Raw genomic sequence first — 13,773 nt, 5'->3', positions numbered from 1 at the left:
CGCATTGTATCTGACCCTGACATGCAACTTGTCAGGATGAATGAAATGACTCAGCGATTTGAACAAAGGGGTTATCCCCGTTCCATCCTGAGTCAAACACAAACAACACTTATGGAATCTGGTAAATCATCTAGAGATACATCTTCTAGGGTAGCATTGGTACATAAATTTCATCCCTATAACCAGAAATTAGATAATATTATCCGGAAACATTGGCCTCTGTTACAGAAGGCTTACCCTATTATTGAGGAGTTTAAAAATCCACCTCTGATATGCAATAAGAGAAATTCTAGTTATAGGGATAAATTGGTACATTCAGACATTGGAAGTACTAAGAAGACCCTGAAACAATCTGTATTAGCGACGCAACGCAAGGGCACGTTCCCATGTTTGCACTGTTCCCAATGTTCCCATATAATCAGAGGTTCTACATTTTTTCATCCCCATAGTTAGAATAGCGGCATGACGTAGGTGCGTGCCGCGCTCCTCCTCCTGCCGCCCTCTCTCTCTCCTGCCTCGAGCCGCGATGTGCACTCCTGAGAACGCCAAGTTTTAGCCCTGCCATGTGGAGCCGAGCCTAGGCCTGCCAGCTGCTTTGGAGGAGTGTCCGGAAGTGTTTGGATGAACCTCGGTGCGGGTTTCCTCTCTGTGTCCGGCGCAGATCTGTCCTGTGGTGCAGGCACCCCTGCTGAGACGCTGCTTTTTTGCTGCTTTTGCTGGGCCAGAAACGACATGGATACTCACCGCTGATCCGTGATGGGAGAAGTGGATCCCTCCATTTGACGTTGGCAGATGTGGGGCTCTGCCCCTCTCTATTTCTCCAGAGGCACCGGTAGAGGGCGCATGGATACGGTATGCTGTATGGTGTATGGTGACGTGATACTCTGATGACCTGCTATGGTGCCTGTATTCTGGATGAATTTGTGCCGAAGTTGTGGAGCCTGCTGTGGAGGTTGGTGGCTGTAGTTAGTCCAGAACTTTGGATTTTTGCTCTACCATCAGAGAAATAATATGTGGAGGTTGGCGGCTGATGACAATGAACTTTGAGGCACTGTTCCGCTCTTTGTGGGCCCCTAAACTCTGCACCTGCTAGATGCCCTGATATACAGCTCTGCCCGGACTTACCCCCTGCAAAGCATTTGGTGCTTGGGGGGCTGTTATTTAGGCCTGCGGATATTGCATTGCTGGGTGAAAAATACTTGTGTTTGGGGGGGCCCCTTACGGATGTGTCCTCTTGGCCTTTTTTTTCTTTTCCTCTTCCCCAATAGGTTCCCTGTATATGACTGCGGCCGCGCCCGGCTTCGCCTACGCGACATAATTATTGTCAAGTTGGATTCTCCTAATATTGGAGGGGGTATATATATGTAGCGGGTTGCGGCCTCCAGCTGGAGAACTATCAGGTCCTAGGGGGGGTTGCCTTTCTGGAGCCCTGATAAGTTAGTGGGAGTACTGATATTTGAATTGATGAATTCTTGATTTGCAGGACGGTGTTTCCATCAAAGCGTCTGTATTTCCCAGGATAGAGACGTTTTTTGATATGCATGTTTTCTCTCTGAACAAATTCCTGTTTTAATAAGTTATTTATTGTAATGGAGAGGGAATATATGTATATGTATGAAGCTGACTAGTTGATACTTTGGTGGCACCCATTATTTTATGCACCCTCCTTTAAGGGCTTTATACTTTGGGGGGTTATTGGCGCATATAGACTAGTAGGGAAATTGTTATTGGTCACCGGTCTATTAACGTCTAATTACGAGCTGTTTAGGCGAATAATTACAAAAATGCCACCAAAGTATCGCAAGTCGGGTGGTGTCGCCTCGCCAAAAAGTGGTTTGGGGGGGAGCCCACAGACCAGATTAGAGAAATTTCTGAAGTCTCCACCTCCAAAAACTAGAGGAGGGGTACAGAGAGTTGCCACACAGGTCGAGCCAGCTCCAGATAATACGGACCGTTTAGAACATACTTCATTAAAGATAAGTCTGCCCCAGAGTGAGGGTCTTGAGACTATAACCAAAAAGCTTGAAGATATATTGGGAGTAGTAAATTTAACCAGTAATTCAGTGGCAGAGTTGACTTCCTCCATGGCAGTAGTACAGGGAGATGTAACGATAATACGAGATGAAATGACAAAGCTGAGATCAAAAGTGAAGGAACTGGAAATGGCGGTCAACTCTGTCACTTTAGAGAATGTGGCATTAAAAAAGAGACTAGAAGAAGTAGATGAAAACCATGTTTGGTTAAAAAAGAAAGTGGTAGAGATGGAGGATCGGTCCCGTAGATATAACCTGCGCCTGGTGGGGTTCCCGGAGGGGGTAGAACAGGATAACCCTGTAAATTTCATCCAAAAATGGTTCCTTGAAAATTTTGGGTCAGGCCATGAATCATCTACCCTTTGTGTGGAAAGGGCCCACAGAATACCATTTAAAAAACCCCCTCCGGGGGCCCCACCTAGGGCTATTTTGGCAAAGTTCCTCTGTTCAAGGGATCGAGATTGGGTTCTCAGACGTAAAAGAGAAATGGCAGATATTTACATTGATGGTAATCCCATATATTTTCTCCGCTCAGGCAGAGGCTGTGCAATGGCTGGACTCGATAGGTTTATGAAACAAGATGGAAAGGTGTCGAGGATGGGATTGATGAGGAAGGAGGGTGGGGGGGAGGTTTGGAGGAAGGAAAGAGGTTGATGGGTATTGCGGAATGCACTATCAACCAAGTAGGAGGGTTTTTTTGGGGTGGGAGTAAGGGAGGGATTGGCTGCCGTCGTTTGCTCCGTAGTTGTGCGTGCCTCTCTGTTAAGATGGGGGATCTGGAATTACCTTTATTCATAGGATATGCCGTGTAATATTTTGTTTTGGAATGTGAGAGGGCTGGGAGATAGAGTGAAGAGGACTGTGGTGTTTGATCTTGTGGTCCGTCATCTTCCTGCGATTGTGGTACTGTTGGAGACCCACGCAACTTTAGATAGGATCTATACACTGAAAAGGAAATGGGCTTCTTTTGAGTACCACGCCTGCTACTCTTCTTATGCAAGAGGCGCCAGTGTGTATATACATCGGGGGATGCAGTTTCAACCACTAGATAGTTTGATCGATAAAGAAGGGAGATACGTATTCCTTTACGGGTATTGGAAAGGGCAGGAGGTGATATTGGCCTTTATTTATATCCCCCCACCATTTAAATCAATGGTCCTTTCACAGTTAGCTAAATATATATCTACAAAAAATCAATGTGCGTTATTATTGGCAGGTGATTTCAATGCAGTCCCTGACCCGGAGCTGGATCGGTTCTCTTCGCTTTCTGGACGCGGTCGTACTGGGTCCCCTTTAACTGCTGTGTGCCAGGAACTGGTGCTGGTTGATATCTGGCGCCACCTTTATGGCAGGAGATTAGGGAAGAATTTGTTAAATACTATTCCACCCTCTATAAGTCTGAGTCTATGTTTAGTCGTATTGACATGGACCAATATCTTCAACAATCGGAGCTCCCCAAGCTATCTTTACAAGATAAAGAGAAGTTGGATTCTCCCATTTCTCTGGAGGAACTTCAAGCGACCCTTTCATCCCTAAAATATAATTCATCTCTAGGCCCAGACGGATTGCCGTTTGAATTGTATAGGTACCATGCCAAATCACTCCTGCCGATTCTACTTCTAGTTCTGAATGAATCCTGTGCATGTGGCTCTCTACCTCCATCATTTAGGGAGGCAGTTATTACCCTGGTTCTAAAAAAGGAGAAGGATCCATGCGATATGGGGTCATATAGACCTATATCGATCTTAAATACAGACTACAAGATCTTTGCAAAAATTTTGGCCAATCGCCTGAAGAGGGTTATAGCGTCTCTGGTACATCCCAATCAGACGGGGTTTATCCCGGGCCGCCAAATCCAGATGAGTCTTTATAGGGTCTATCTGAATCTGTCTCTTGGGGGTAGTATAGACCACTCCATCCTGTCTCTGGATGCCGCAAAAGCGTTTGACAGGATGGAGTGGCCCTTTCTGTGGGCCACGATGTCCCACTTTGGCCTCGGGAATATATTTTTGGAAATGACCCAAATGCTATACGAACAGCCGGTCGCACGCATCAACATTAATGGTGGTGTTAGTTCTCCACCTGTTATGATGCGGAGGGGGATGAGGCAGGGTTGCCCCCTGTCACCGCTCCTCTTCGCTCTTTTTATTGAACCTTTGGCTTGTCGGATTCGATCAGATAATTGTATAGAAGGCTTTGGGGTGGAGGGAGTGAATGACAAAATAAGCCTATATGCTGATGATGTGATTCTGTTCTTGGACCGGGGTTGGAAAGTTCTCCCATATGTGATGGAGGTAATAGAGCACTATGGTAAATTATCAGGTTATATGATCAACTGGTCAAAGTCATCGCTTCTCCCACTGAACCGGAAAGCCGTAGATGAGGGGAAGCAAGTACGGGTATTGATCCCCAACGACACCTTGGATTATTTGGGGGTTAAGATAGGGCTCCCTATAAATAGATTTTACGAGCTTAATTTGGCTCCGGTTCTGAATAAAGTTAAGGCTAAAATAAGCGCCTGGCGGAAATTGATACTAGCACAGACAGATCGAATAGCACTGATTAAGATGATTATATTACCTATAGTCTTATTCCCGATGTGTGCTTCCCCCATTTGGATTGATGACATCTTCTTTCATAGACTGGAATCCCTGATTAACGATTTAATTTGGGGAAGGAAGAGGGTGCGGATAAAACAGAGATACTTATGGTTGTCAGAGGCAGATGGTGGGCTGTCACTTCCTTTTTTTCAAGGTTATTTTTTATGTTCACAGATCCAGCGTTGTTGTTATTGGAAAGGGAACTTATTGTCACCCTATTTGATTAAAGTAATGGATAAACCAATAGAGAATGTCTTTTCATGTTTGGAAACGGGATATATGGCAACAAGGAAGTCCTTATTGATCCCTTACTCACTACAGAGGGTGTGGAACAAACTGAAGGAGATTCTCAAAGTCTCGGATCCGTTTGCCTTCACCCCCCTGTGGGAGAATAGGGGGCTAGAGGAATTCTTTAAAATTACAGACTTTGGTTACTGGACACGTAAGGGTATTAATAGGGTTTCACACCTTTTTTATTTGGGCCATTTTAAGTCATTTTCAGAATTTGGCTCTATAGATAGTTCACCATTAGATTTATTTATGTATACACGATTAAAACACATATTTGAAGCCGCTAGGAATAGGGGCCGTATTCACCCACGAGAGAATATATTTTTTGATTACTTTGACGCCCAGAAGTACGAGAAAGTGAAGTTATCTAGACTATATGCTAAACTTCGAACAGCATTGGCAACTGTAACACCTTTTAAAAGCCCAAGTAAGTGGGAGCAAGAGTTGAATTGTTCTCCACTGCAATGGTCCACTATTTATAGGAATGTGAGCAAGGCGACAGTCTCTAGTGCTCATAGACTAATCCAATTCAAGATCCTTCATCGACTGTACTATACCCCTAAAATTCAAGGAAAATTTCCCCAAAATAGGGACCAGGAGTGTTGCTGCCCGAAATGTGGTTATGTTAATGCAGACTATGTCCATCTGATCTGGAGTTGCAGCAAAATGAAAAAATATTGGGATGAGATTTTCTGTACCTTACAAAAGGAGTCTTTAACGAACCATAATCCGGGTATTTTGACAGTGATTTTGGGATATGACTCGCCTGAAATTGAAGTCTCACGACAGGTTAGACAGCTCTGGATGAGGGGATTGATGGTGGCTAGGGCTATATTGGTTAAGTATTGGGGCTCTGTCTCCCCTCCCTCGATTAGGGAATGGGTTTTATCCCTTCAACAAATTAGAATTTTTGAGGATATTGAAAGAAAGCGGAGAGGTACACGCATAACTACGTAGCGATATGTAAGACATTTAAATTTTAATACGGCATCGTCGACAGCCAATGGGGAGGGTGGGGTGGGATATATATATATTCATATTTTCTATTATCTTGGATGTGAACTTAAGTTGACGTACATAATCTGTTTATAATGATGTTTGTAATTGACACACTATTTTATGCCAATGTGTTGAATACTGATTTATGTACTAATATCTTGATTTCTAAAATAAAAAAATAAAAATAAAAAAAGAAGGCTTAGAAGTTTAGAAGCAATTCTTCAAATTTTTAAGAAAATTTTCAAAACCCACTTTTTAAGTACCAGTTCAGGTCTGAAGTCACTTTGTGGTACTTACATAGTGGAAACACCCCATAAATGACACTATTGTAGAAACTACACCCCTCAAGTTACTCAAAACTGATTTTACAAACTTTGTTAACCCTTTAGGGGTTCCACAAGAATTAAAGGAAAATGGAGATGAAATTTCTAAATTTCACTTTTTTGGCAGATTTTGCATTTTATTACATTTTTTTCTTTAACACATTGAGGGTTAACAGCCAAACAAAACTCAACATTTATTACCCTGATTCTGCGGTTTACAGAAACACCCCACATGTGGTCGTAAACTGATGTAAGGGCGCACGGCAGGGAGCAGAAGGAAAGGAACGCCGTATGGTTTTTGGAAGGCAGATTTAGCTAAACTGGTTTTAGATGCCATGTCCCATTTAAAGCCCCCCTGATGCACCCATACAGTAGAAACTCCAAAAAAATTACCCTATGTTGAAAACTAGGGGATAAGGTGCCAGTTTTATTGGTACTATTTTGGGGTACATATGATTTTAAATTGCTCTATATTAAGTTTTTTGTAAGGCAAGGTAACTGAAAAATGGCTGTTTTGGCACAGGTTTTTCTTTTTTTTTTACAAGATTCATCTGACAGGGTAGATCATGTGCTATTTTTATAGAGCAGGTTGTTACGGACGCAATGATATCAAATATGTCTACTTTCTTGGTTTGTTTGTTTCAGTTTTACATAATAAAGCAATTTTGAAAAAGAAATTATGTTTTTGTGTGTCCATTTTCTCAACGCCATATGTTTTTTATTTTTCTGCCGATCGTCTTGTGCAGCGGCTAGTTTTTTGCAGAAAGAGTTGAGGTTTTTATTGGTACCATTTTTGGGTACATAGGATTTTTTGATCATTCATTATTACACTTTATAGGGCAAGGTGACCAAAAAATTGGCTGTTTTGGAACAGTTTTTATTCATTTATTTTTACAGCGTTTATCTGACGGGTTAGGTCATGTGACAGTTTTATAGAGCAGATCGTTACGGACGTGGCAATACCTAATATGTATACTTTTTTTTATTTATTTAAGTTTTACACAATAATAGCATTTCTGAAACCAATAAAATGATGTTTTAGTGTCTCCATAGTCTGAGAGCCATAGCTTTTTTATTTTTTGGGTTATTGTCTTAAATAGGGTATAATTTTTTGCGGGATGGGGTAACGGTTTGATTGGTACTATTTTGGGGGTCATAAGCCTTTTTGATCGCTTGCTGTTGCACTTTTTGTGATGTAAGGTGACAAAAATGTATTTTTTACACAGTTTAAAAAAAATATATTTATGGTGTTTATCGGATGGGGTCTATCATGTGATATATTTATAGAGACGGTCGTTACGGACGCGGTAATACCTAATATGTGTTTTTTTTTTCATTTTTTATAGGAAAAAGCAATTTTTTAAAAAATTTTACTTTTTTTTTATCTTGAAGATCCAGTGGGGCTGATGGCTGTACTATACTTTGCAATGCTCTTGCACTGCAAAGTATAATACAATCAGATGCCCCGATGGTGGAGAGAGGGAGCCCCCTCCCTCTATTAACCCCATGGATGCCGCTGCCGCGGCATCTATGGGGTTACAGCAGAGTGTCAGCATAGAGCTGACACTCTCTGCTGATGGCGGCGGCTCAGGAATGGAGCCGCCGCCATCACACACAGCAGGGGGACCGCACGGCATGGGGGCAGCGCTGGAAAGAGGGGGGGATGTCACGGCCAGCATTTAGGGGGCAGGAGGAATGTATGGGGCGGGGAGGAGGTGGACCGCAGGAGGCAGGAGATAAGCGCTTCAGCGGCAGGCGGACACAAGGAGGGGCTTGGAGGGGCACAGATCGGGGGGGGGGGAGGACACATTACCTGATTTCAGGCTCTGATCTGCAGAGCGCAGATCAGAGCCTGAAACCGGCATTTTTTCACTGCCGCGATCCGATTGGTTAGTCTGCACAAACTAACCAATCGGATCGATTGTCGGCAAGAGGCCACTCTGATTGGTCACTTGCCGGCATTACTGAACTGTATGCTGTCCGTGACAGCAGCAGGGCAGGGGCAGAAGCTTTAATCCAAGCACTTTGCATTGCTTGGATTAAAGAACTGCCATGACGTCTATACACGTGGTAGCTGCACGGGGTATGTGCAGCTATCACTTATATATACAGATTGCCGTCGTGAAGGGGTTAAATATAACAGAAATACACAATAACTGATAGTGGCATACATTACTTATAGACAGAAAAGTAATATGATCATAGACATGTGTATAATACAATTGAAAAAATAAATAAAAACTGGCCTCCTCATACATCTTCATAGCCAGTCATCCCTCTCCTAGATTTCCCCTCGCTGCTGATGGCGGCGGCTCAGGAATGGAGCCGCCGCCATCACACATAGCAGGGGGACCGCACGGCATGGGGGCAGCGCTGGAAAGAGGAGGGGGTGTCACGGCCAGCATTGAGGGGGCAGGAGGAATGTATGGGGTGGGGAGGGGGCGGACCGCATCAGGGCAGGAGGCAGGAGATAAGCGCTTCAGCGGCAGGCGGACACAAGGGGGGGCTTGGAGGGGCACAGATGGGGGGCACAGATCGGGGTGGGCGAGGACACATTACCTGATTTCAGGCTCTGATCTGCAGAGCACAGATCAGAGCCTGAAACTGGGGTATGTGCAGCTATCACGTATATATACAGATTGCGGTCGTGAAGGGGTTAAATAAAACAGAAATACACAATAACTGATAGTGGCACACATTACTTATAGACAGAAAAGTAATATGATCATAGACATGTGTATAATACAAATGAAAAAATAAATAAAAAACTGGCCTCCTCATACCCCTTCATAGCCAGTCATCCCTCTCCTAGATTTCCCCTGGGTCATAACAAAGTTGTTACGATGAAGAGGAAATCAGACTAACATTAAGTGTAAAACTTAACATAGTCATCCTCAATTTATTAATTAAAATCACAAATTCGTACTTCTTTGCTGATGAATTACCAGCTCTTCTGCACTAACATATTGTTTAGACCCATGACTACACCATATGCTGCTATCAAGGGACTAAGAAAATCTATTACTAATAAGTGAAATGTATTTTTTAAATTTTCTAATCATTTTATACACATGCCTATATTGACAACATAACAAATTTTAAACAATTTCTAATAGTAAATGACCTTGTATTGCATACTTACTTCTTAGTATCTATATTAAAACTGAAAAGTTATTGGAGGATAATTATTAAGCTAATTACACCATTGTTATGGGGAAAATTGGCTTCTACTTCAGTTTTTTTTTTTGCTTCCTCCGGATCGACTTGCAGGATAACAGGCCGAACTGGATGGACAAATGTCTTTTTTCGGTCTTATTTACTTATGTACTATGTCATTGTGTAAATAAGTCACAAAGTATGGGGCATCCCATATGTGCACAATAATTTGCAACAGTGTAAGTTTCCTGGCATTTCTCTGAAGTGCCAAGAAAGAGTGGACATGGCTTAGCAAGAGGGGCATAGCTTTGCGCCGCCTGAAAGATTTTCCATAAATTTTGCCAAAAAATGGCAGAAGTTATAGCTAAAGTTGCATTAGTCCCTGGCTAACGCAGACTTCATGTTGTGACACATGGTTGGATGGAGATGCACCTAATTTATTAAGAGTCATCTGCTTCTTAATAAATTAGGAATATCTCACACCAGTGCAGAGAGATCAAGACTGGCATATGGATATACAATTTTTGATATATGTAACCGATGATTAACAAAAGTTACTTAACAATACTCTCCTCCTCTCTCATCCTTCATTTCCTCCTCTTTCATCCACAGACTTCCTGATCCCCTCTAACAGCATATACATAACACTCTCTCATCCTCAACCCTAATGTCCTCCGCTTTTATGTTCCGCCTTCACTACCTTCATATCCTCTCATTGCCCTATTCGATCTCCTCATTATCCTCTAACCTCTTTAATTCACCACCTTCTCACCCTCCACATACGTCTCTCTTAATTGACTCACACTCCTCTCCTAGCTTATTCTCTTACTTCTCACACCTTATATCTAAATCCTTAAATATAACAGAAATACACCATAACTGATAGTGACACACATTACTTATAAATAGGGATGAGCGAACCCGAACTGTATAGTTCGGGTTCGTACCGAATTTTGGGGTGTCCGTGACACGGACCCGAACATTTTCGTAAAAGTCCGGGTTCGGGTTCGGTGTTCGGCGCTTTCTTGGCGCTTTTTGAAAGGCTGCAAAGCAGCCAATCAACAAGCGTCATACTACTTGCCCCAAGAGGCCATCACAGCCATGCATACTATTGGCATGGCTGTGATTGGCCAGTGCAGCATGTGACCCAGCCTCTATTTAAGCTGGAGTCACGTAGTGCCGCACGTCACTCTGCTATGATCAGTTTAGGGAGAGGATGCTGCTGCTGTTAGGGAGAGATTAGGCAGGGATTTACTCAGCAAAAACACTTAATTCAGTGATCGATCTACAGCTGTGGATCATTGAACTGCTGCTATTTAATTGCTCACTGTTTTTAGGCTGCCCAGAGCGTTTTTATGTCACTTTTTTCTTGGGTGATCGGCGGCCATTTTGTGTCTTCTGGTGCGCCAGCACAAGCTGCCACCAAGTCCATTTAACCATCAATAGTGTGGTTATTTTTTTGCTATATCCTACATCAGGGGCTTGGCTGTGCTTGCTATTTTATTGAGGGGTAAAATACAATTGGCCAAAATAGCAGTACCCTAAATCTGGTGTTTCAGCTGTGGCTAGCCAATTGTAATACTGTCTGCTGTCTGCCGAAGCACAGTTTTTGTTCTGGGTTGAATACAATTCCCAACTTAGCAATCCCCTAAATATATTTTTTCTGCTGTATCAGGCCAAGTTTAAATTGATCCATAAAAGGGTATATTAGATTGAAGGTGCGGATAGTGTCATCCTCAATAACTTCACACGCTACCGTGCATTTCCAAGTTTAAATAATTCTGTCCGTAAACGTATACCTGTCACCCAGCGCCTAAATAATTGGCCTAAAATTTATATTCAGCTAAATCTATGTTTATTGCTGAGGCTGGTCAATTTATTTAGTGTCCGACAAAGCACAGTTTTTTTTCTGGGTTGAATACAATTCCCAACTTAGCAATTCCCTAAATCAGTGGTTTCTGCTGTATCAGGCCTACTTTAAATCTATCCATAAAAGGGTATATTAGATTGAAGGTGCAGATAGGGTCATTCTCAATAACTTCACACACACGCTACCGTGCATTTCCAAGTCTAATTCTGTCCGTAAACGTATACCTGTCACCCAGCGCCTAAATAATAGGCCTCAAATTTATTTTCAGCTAAATCTGTTGATACTGCTGTGGCTGGTCAATCTATTTAGTGTCTGCCAAAGCACAGTTTTTGTTCTGGGTTGAAATACAATTCCCAACTTAGAGCAGAAACCACAAATTTAGGGAATTACTATCAGGCCAAGTTTAAATCGATCCATAAAAGGGTATATTAGATTGAAGGTGCGGATAGTGTCATCCTCAATAACTTCACATGCTACCGTGCATTTCCAAGTTTAAATAATTCTGTCCGTAAACGTATACCTGTCACCCAGCGCCTAAATAATAGGCCTCAAATTTATATTCAGCTAAATCTATGTTTATTGCTGAGGCTGGTCAATTTATTTAGTGTCCGCCAAAGCACAGTTTTTGTTCTGGGTTGAATACAATTCCCAACTTAGCAATTCCCTAAATCAGTGGTTTCTGCTGTATCAGGCCTACTTTAAATCTATCCATAAAAGGGTATATTAGATTGAAGGTGCGGATAGGGTCATTCTCAATTACTTCACACACACGTGCCTGTATTAGTGTAATACGGTGCCTAAAAAGATAGCCAGATAGTGTTAGGTGCCTGTAAAAAAAGGCCTGAATTTGAATTCAATACATTGGGCCAAATAATTTTTTTCTTATTGTGGTGAACGGTAACAATGAGGAAAACATCTAGTAAGGGACGCGGACGCAGAAATGGTCGTGGTGGTGTTAGTGGACCCTCTGGTGATGGGAGAGGACGTGGCCGTTCTGCCACAGCCACACGTCCTAGTGAACCAACTACCTCAGGTCCCAGTAGCCAGCAGAATTTACAGCGATATTTGGTGGGGCCCAATGCCGTTCTAAGGATGGTAAGGCCTGAGCAGGTATGGCCATTAGTCAATTGGGTGGCCGACAGTGGATCCAGCACGTTCACATTATCTTCCACCCAGTCTTCTGCAGAAAGCGCCTGAAAACCAAGCCCATCAGTCTGTCACATCACCCCCATGCATATCAGGGAAACTGTCTGAGCCTCAAGTTATGCAGCAGTCTCTTATGCTGTTTGAAGACTCTGCTGGCAGGGTTTCCCAAGGGCATCCACCTAGCCCTTCCCCAGCGGTGGAAGACATAGAATGCACTGACGCACAACCACTTATGTTTCCTGATGATGAGGACATGGGAATACCACCTCAGCACGTCTCTGATAATGACGAAACACAGGTGCCAACTGCTGTGTCCTTCTGCAGTGTGCAGACTGAACAGGAGGTCAGGGATGAAGACGATGCAGGGGACGATGAGGTCCTAGATCCCACATGGAATGAAGGTCATGCCACTGACTTTCACAGTTCGGAGGAAGAGGCAGTGGTGAGACCGAGCCAACAGCGTAGCAAAAGAGGGAGCAGTGGGCAAAAGCAGAACACCCGCCACCAAGAGACTCCGCCTGTAACTGACCGCCGCCATCTGGGACCGAGCACCTCAAAGGCAGCTTCAAGGAGTTCCCTGGCATGGCACTTCTTCAAACAATGTGCTGACGACAAGACCTGAGTGGTTTGCACGCTGTGCCATCAGAGCCTGAAGCGAGGCATTAACGTTCTGAACCTTAGCACAACCTGCATGACCAGGCACCTGCATGCAAAGCATGAACTGCAGTGGAGTAAACACCTTAAAAACAAGGAACTCACTCAGGCTCCCCCTGCTACCTCTTCTGCTGCTGCCGCCTCGGCCTCTTCCTCCGCCTCTGGAGGAATGTTGGCACCTGCCGCCCAGCAAACAGAGGATGTACCACCAACACCACCACCACCTCCGTCACCAAGCATCTCAACCATGTCACACAGCAGCGTTCAGCTCTCCATCTCACAAACATTTGAGAGAAAGCATAAATTCCCACCTAGCCACCCTCGATCCCTGGCCCTGAATGCCAGCATTTCTAAACTACTGGCCTATGAAATGCTGTCATTCAGGCTGGTGGACACAGACAGCTTCAAACAGCTCATGTCGCTTGCTGTCCCACAGTATGTTGTTCCCATCCGCCACTACTTCTCCAAGAGAGCCGTGCCTTCCCTGCACAACCAAGTATCCGATAAAATCAAGTGTGCACTGCGCAACGCCATCTGTGGCAAGGTCCACCTAACCATAGATACGTGGACCAGTAAGCACGGCCAGGGACGCTATATCTCCCTAACTGCACATTGGGTAAATGTAGTGGTGGCTGGGCCCCAGGCGAAGAGCTGTTTGGCGCACATCCTTCCGCCGCCAAGGATCGCAGGGCAACATTCTT

General features: G+C 43.7%; 1 protein-coding gene and 1 non-coding gene across 3 annotated transcripts in view; both read right to left on the bottom strand.

Annotated features, from left to right (window-relative positions):
- TOPBP1 (DNA topoisomerase II binding protein 1) overlaps nt 1-13,773 on the bottom strand; it is a 318,299-nt gene that overhangs the window by 212,249 nt on the left and 92,277 nt on the right. The gene's annotated exons all lie outside the window — the stretch shown is intronic.
- On the bottom strand, nt 7,776-7,861 carry LOC121002994. The gene has a single exon (XR_005779391.1). It is a non-coding gene; the product is annotated as a small nucleolar RNA SNORD71 (small nucleolar RNA).

Source organism: Bufo bufo, chromosome 5, assembly GCF_905171765.1.
Source record: "Bufo bufo chromosome 5, aBufBuf1.1, whole genome shotgun sequence".
Classification (NCBI taxonomy): Eukaryota; Metazoa; Chordata; class Amphibia; order Anura; family Bufonidae; genus Bufo; species Bufo bufo.
Note: the sequence above shows the minus strand (reverse complement) of the source record. Positions and strands in the feature narration are given on the sequence as shown.